The sequence below is a fragment of the Nomascus leucogenys genome, unplaced genomic scaffold (genome assembly GCF_006542625.1).
Source record: "Nomascus leucogenys isolate Asia unplaced genomic scaffold, Asia_NLE_v1 000453F_547885_qpd_obj, whole genome shotgun sequence".
Classification (NCBI taxonomy): domain Eukaryota; kingdom Metazoa; phylum Chordata; class Mammalia; order Primates; family Hylobatidae; genus Nomascus; species Nomascus leucogenys.
The window spans coordinates 287,746-295,172 of NW_022096892.1; positions in this window are offsets into that span (position 1 = coordinate 287,746).

Below are 7,427 nucleotides of genomic sequence, written 5' to 3' on the forward strand. Positions count from 1 at the left end.
GCATTCCAATCCATTCCACTATATTCCACTCCACTCCATTCTATTCCATTCCATCCCATTCCATTCCACCCCACTCCAAACCACTCCACTCACCTCCCCAACACTCTACAACATAACATTACATTCCATCACATTCCATTACTCTCTATCACACTCCACTCCCCTGACGCCAATACCCTCATCTGCACTCCACTCCAATTCACTCCATTCCATTCCATTCAATACCATTGCCCTCCATTCCATTCCATTCCATTATATTCCATTCCATTCCATTCCACACCACTACATTCCATTCCATCCGATTCTGTTGCACTCCATTCAACTTCACTCCACTGCACTCCACTTGATTCCATTCCATCCAATTGAATTCAAAACCGTTGCACTCCACTCCACTCTTTTCCACTCCACTCCACTTCATTGCACTCCATTCCATACCATTCCATTCCTTTCCATTCCATTCTATTCCATTCCATCCCATTGCATTCCAGTCCATTCCACTCCAATTCACTCAATTTCCTTCCATTGCAGTCCATTCCCTTCCATCGCAATGAATTCTAGTCCATTCCACTAAACTCCACTCCACTCCACTCCATTGCACTCCATTCCTTCCCATTCCATTCCACTCCATTCAACACCACTCCACTCACGTCCCCTACACTCCACTACATAACGTTCCGTTACATCCCATTGCATTACACTCCATTCCATTCCACTCCACTGACCCCACCACACTGATCTCCACTCCACTCCACTCCATTGCAATCCATTCCATTGCATTCCATTCCATTCCATTCCATCCCATTGCATTCCAGTCCATTCAACTCCACTCCACTCCAGACCATTCCATTCCATTCCATTCCATTCCATTCCATCCCATTGCATTCCAATCCATTCCACTCCACTCCACCTCACTACATTCCATTCCATTCCACTCCATTCCATTCCATTCCATTCCATTCCATCTCATTCTATTCCACTCCATTACACACCACTCCTATCACTTCCCATACACTCCACTATAAAACGTTCCATTCCATCCCATTCCATTACAGTCCATTCCACTCCACTCCACTGTGCCACTACACTCATCTCCACTCCACTCCAACTCACTCCATTCCATTCATTTCCATAACATTTCCCTCCATTCCATTCCTTTCCATTCCATTCCATTCCATTCCATACCATTGCATTCCTGTCCATTCCACTCCACTCTAATCCATTCCATTCCATTCCAGTCCACTCCTTTCCATCCCATTGCATTCCAGTCCATTCCACTTCATTCCACTCCACTCCATTCCATTCCATTCCATCTCATTCCATTACACTACACTCCAAACCACTCCACTCCCCTACCTTACACTCTACTACATAACGTTCCATTCCATCCCATTCCATTACACTCTTTCCCAGTCCACTCCACTGACGCCACCATCCTCATCCCCATTCCACTTCAGTTCACTCCATTCCATTCCATTCAATACAATTTCCCTCCATTCCATTCCATTCCAAACCATTCCATTCCATTCCATCCGATTCCATTACACTCCATTCATCTTCCCTCCACTGCAGTCCACTTGATTCCATTCCATCCAATTGAATTCAAATCCATTGCACTCCACTCCACTCTATTCAACTCCAATCCGCTCCACTCCATTACACTCCATTCCACTCCACACCTCTGACCCCACTACACTCATCTCCACTCCACTCTAATTCACTCCATTCCATTCAATTCGATACCATTTTCCTCCATTCCATTCCACTCCATTCCATTCCATACCATTCCATTCCATTCCATTCCATTCCATTCCATTCCATTCCATTCCATTCCATTCCATTCCTGACCACTCCATTCCATTCCGTTTGATTCCATTGCACTCCATTCTACATCACTCGACTGCACTCCACTCGATTCCATTCCATCCAATTGAATTCAAATCCATTCCACTCCACTCTATTCCACTCCAATCCACTCCATTGCAATCTGTTCCATTCCATTCCATTCCATGCCATTCCAGTCCATTCCATTCCATCTCATTGCATTCCAGTCCATTCCACTCCACTCCACTACATTCTATTCTATTCTACTCCATTCCATTCCATTCCATTCCATTTTTTTCCATTCCCCTTCATTACACACCACTCCTATCACCTCCCGTACTCTCCACTATATAACGTTCCATTCCATCCCATTCCATTACACTCCATTCCACACCACTACAATGACCCCACTGCACTCAGTTCCACTCCACTGCAATTCACTCCATCCCATTCCATTCCATACAATTTCTCTCCATTCCATTCCATTCAATTCCATTCAATTCCTTTCCTTTCCTTTCCCTTCCATTCCATTCCATTCCATTCCATTCCATTCCATTCCATACAATTTCTCTCCACTCCATTCCATTCATTTCCATTCAATTCCTTTCCTTTCCATTCCCTTCCCTTCCATTCCATTCCATTCCATTCTATTCCTTTCCTTTCCATTCTCTTCCATTCCATTCTATTCCATTCTATTCCATTCCATTCCATTCCATTCCATTCCATCGCATTCCATTCCATTCCATCGCATTCCATTCCATTCCATCGCATTCCATTCCATTCCACTCCACTCCATCCATTCCATTCCATTCCTTTCCATTCCATTCCATCCCATTGCATTCGTGTCCATTGCACTTCACTACACTCCACTCCATTCTGTTCCATTCCATCCCATTAAATTCAACTGCTTTCCACAACACTCCACTAACCTCCACTACACTCTACTACATAACATTCCATTCCGTCCCATTCCACTACACTTTATCCCACTCCACTCCACTGACGCCACTACACTCATCTCCACTCCACTCCAATTCACTATTTTCCATTCCATACCATGTCCCTCCATTCCATTCCATTCAATTCCATTCCATTCCACTCCTATCCATTCCACTTCACTCCACTCTATTCCCTTCCACTCCACTCCACTCCACTCTGCTCCACTCCATTCCATTCCACTCCACTCCGTTCCATTCCATTCCGTTCCACACCACTCCTTTCCATTCCATCCGATTCCACTGCATTCCATTTCTCTTCACTCCATTCCACTCGATTCCATTCAATCTAATTCAATTCGAATCCATTACACTCTACTCCACTCTATTCCACTCAACTCCACCCCATTGCACTCCATTCCATTCCATTCCATTCCATCCCATTGCATTCCACTCCATTCCACTCCACTTTACTCCATTACATTCCATTCCAGTCCATTCCATTCCCTCCCATTGCATTGTAGTCCATTCCACTTCACTGCAATCCACTCCACTCCATTCCATTGCAGTCCTTCCCATTACATTCCACTCCATTACACAGCACTCCACTCACTACCCCTACACTCCGCTACATAATGTTCCATTCCATCCCATTCCATAACATTCCATTCCACTCCACTCCACTGACCCCAATACACTCACCTCCACTCCAGTCCAATTCAATCCATTCCACTCCATTCCATACCAATTCCCTCCATCCCATTCCATTCCATTCCACTCCATACCGTTTCCTTCCATTCCATTCCACTCCACTCCACTCCATTCCATTCCATTCCACCCCATTCCATTCCAGTCCATTCCACACCAACTCCCTCACCTCCCCAACACTCCACTACGTAACATTCCATTCCATTCCATTCCCTTCCATTTCTCTCAATTCCACTCATCTCCACTCAACTCCACTCCACTCCACTCCACTCATCTCCATTCCATTCCATTCCATTCCATTCCATTCCATTCCACACCATTCCATTCCATTCCACACCACTCCATTCCATTCCATCTGATTCCATTGCACTCCATTCCACTTCACTCCACTCCACTGCACTCAGTTCTATTCCATACAATTCAATTTGAAACCATTATACTCCACTAAACTCTATTCCTCTCTAATCAACTGCATTGCACTCCATTCCATGCTGTGGCATTCCAGTCCATTCCATTCCACTCCAATCAACACCTCTCCATTCCTTAACATTCCATCCCATTCCATTCAACTCCTTTCCACACCACTCCACTAACCTCCCTTCCACTCCACTACATAACATTCTGTACATTCCCATTCCATTGCACTCCATTTCACTCCACTCCACTGACCTCACTACATTCATCTCCACTCCACTCCAATTCACTCCATTGCATTCCATTCCATACCGTTTCCCTCCATTCCATTCCCTTCTATTCCACTCCATTCCATTCCATTCCACACCACTCCATTCCATTTCATCTGATTCCATTGCACTCCATTTCACTTCACTCCACTCCATTCCATTACATTCTATCACAAACCATTCCATTCCTTTCCACACCAATTCACTCATGTCCCCTACACTCCTACATAACGTTCCATTCCATCCCATTCCATTACACTCCATTAAACGCCACTCGACTGACACCACTACACTCAACTCCACTCCACTCCAATTCACTCCATTCCATTCCATTCCATTCCATAGTATTTCCTTCCATTCCATTCCATTCCATTCCACACCACTCAATTGCATTCCATCTGATTCTAATGCACTCCATTGCACTTCACTCCACTCCACTCCACTCTATTCCATACCATCCAATTCAATTCGAATCCATTCCACTCTACTCCAGTCTATTTCACTGCACTCCACTCCATTGCACTCCATTCCAATCCATTCTATTCCATCCCTTTGCATTCCAGTCCATTCCACTCCATTCCAGTTCTTTCGATTCCATTCCATTTCATTCCATTCCAGTCCATTGCATTCCATCCCTTTGCATGTCAGTCCATTCCATTCCACTCCACTCCACTGCACTCCATTCTGTTCCTTTCAATTCCATCCCATTCCATTCCACTCCATTCCTCACCTCTCCACTCACCTCCCCTTCACTCCACTACATAACGTTCCATTCCATCCCATTCCATTACACTCTATTCTTCTCCACTCCACTGACCACACTACACTCATCTCCACTCCACTCCATTCCGTACCATTTCCCTCCAGCCAATTCCATTCCAGTCCATTCCATTCCACAAAACTCCATTCCATTCCATCCGGTTCTATTGCACTCCATTCCACTTCACTCAACTCCACTCCACTCGATTCCATTCCATCCAATTCGATTTGAATCCATTCCACCCCACTCCACTCTATTCCACTCCACTCCACTCCATTGCACTCCATTACATTCCAGTCCATTCCATTACATTCAAATCCATTCCATCCCATTCCATCCCATTGCATTCCAGTCCATTCCACTCCACTACACTCCATTCCATTCCATTCCATTCCATTCCATTCCATTCCTTTCCATTCCAGTCCATTCCATTCCATCCCATTGCATTCCAGTCCATTCCACCCCACTCCACTCCTCTACATTCCATTCCATTCCATTCCATCCCATTCCATTCCAATCCATTCCACACCACTCTTCTCACCTGCCCTACACTCCACTACATAACTTTCCATTCCATCCCTTTCCATTCCATTCCATTCCATTCCACTCCATTCCATTCCATTCCATCCCATCCCATTGCATTCAATTCCATTCCACTCCACTCCACTCCATTCCATTCCATTCCAGTCCAGTCCGTTCCATTCCATCCCATTGCATTCCAGTCCATTCCTCTCCACTCCACTCCACTCCATTCCATCCCATTCCATTACACTCCATTCCACACCACTCCACTCAACTCCCCTACACTCCACTACATAACGTTCCATTCAATCACATAGCATTACATTCCATTCCACTCCACTCCACTGACCACACGACACTTATTTCCACTCCACTCCAATTCACTCCATGCCATTCCATTCCATTCCATTTCCCTGCAGTCCATTCCAATCCTTTCTTTCGACAAGATCTCACTCTGTCAGCCAGGCTGGAGTTCGGTGGCACAATCTCAGCTGATATTATATTTCAGCATTTTATTCCATTCCATTCCATTCCATTCCACTCCATTCTATTCCATTCAATTCCATCCCACTGCATTCCAGTCCATTCAGTTGCACTCCACTCCACTACATTCCATTCCATTCCATCTCATTCCATTCCACTCCATTCCTCACCACTGCACTCACATCCCCTACACTCCACTACTTAATATTTCATTACATCCCATTCCATTACACTCCATTCCACTCCAATCCACTGACCCCACTACACCATCTCCACTCCCCTCAAATTCACTCCATTCCATTCCATTCCATACCATTTCCCTCCATTCCATTCCATTCCTTTCTATCATCAGGATCAAACTCTGTCAGTCAAGCTGGAGTGCAGTGGCACCATCTCAGCTCACATTTCATTTCACCATTTTATTCCATTCCATTCCATTCCATTCCATTCCATTCCATTCCATCCCATCCCATTGCATTCCAGTCCATTTCACTCCACTCCACTCCAATCCATTCCATTCCATTCCATCACATTCCATTCCACTCCACTCCCCACCACTCCACTCTCCTCCCCTACACTCCACTACATAATGTTCCATTCCATCACATTCCATTACACTCCATTCCTCTCCACTTCACTGACCCCAATACACTCAGCTCCACTCCACTCCAATTCACTCCTTTTCATTCCATTCCATACCATTACCCTAAATTCCATTCCATTCTTTCTTTCAACAGTATCTCACTCTGTCACCCAGGCTGGAATGCAGTGACAGAATCTCAGCTCACATTTCATTTCACATTTTTATTGCATTCCATTCCATTGCATTCCATTATATTACATTCCATTCCATTCCATTCCAATCCTGTGTATTCCATTCCATTCCATTCCATTGCATTGCATTCCACTAGATTCCATTCTATTCCATTGCAATCCATTCCTTTCCATTCCATTCCATTGCATTCCATTCCATTTCATTCCCTTCCATCCCATTGCATAACATTCCACTCCACTCTACTCCACTCCACTCCATTCCATTCCATAACTTACCATTCCATTCCAATCCATTCCACACCACTCCACTAACATCCCCTACACTCCATTACATAACTTTCCATTCAATCCCATTCCATTACATTCCATTCCATTCCACTCCACTGACCACACTACCCTTATTTCCACTCCATTCCAATTCATTCCATTCCATTCCGTTTCCCTGCATTCCATTCCACTCCTTTCTTTTGACAAGATCTCACTCTGTCAGCCAGGCTGGAGTGCAGTGGCACAATCTCAGCTCACATTATATTTCACCATTTTTTTCCATTCCATTCCATTCCATTCCATTCCATTCCATTCCATTCTATTACATTCTATTCCATCCCACTGCATTCCAGTCCATTCAGTTGCTCTCCACTCCACTCCACTACATTCTGTTCCATTCCATCTCATTCCATTCCACTCCATTCCTCACCAATGCACTCACCTAACTTAAACTCCACTACATAACATTTCATT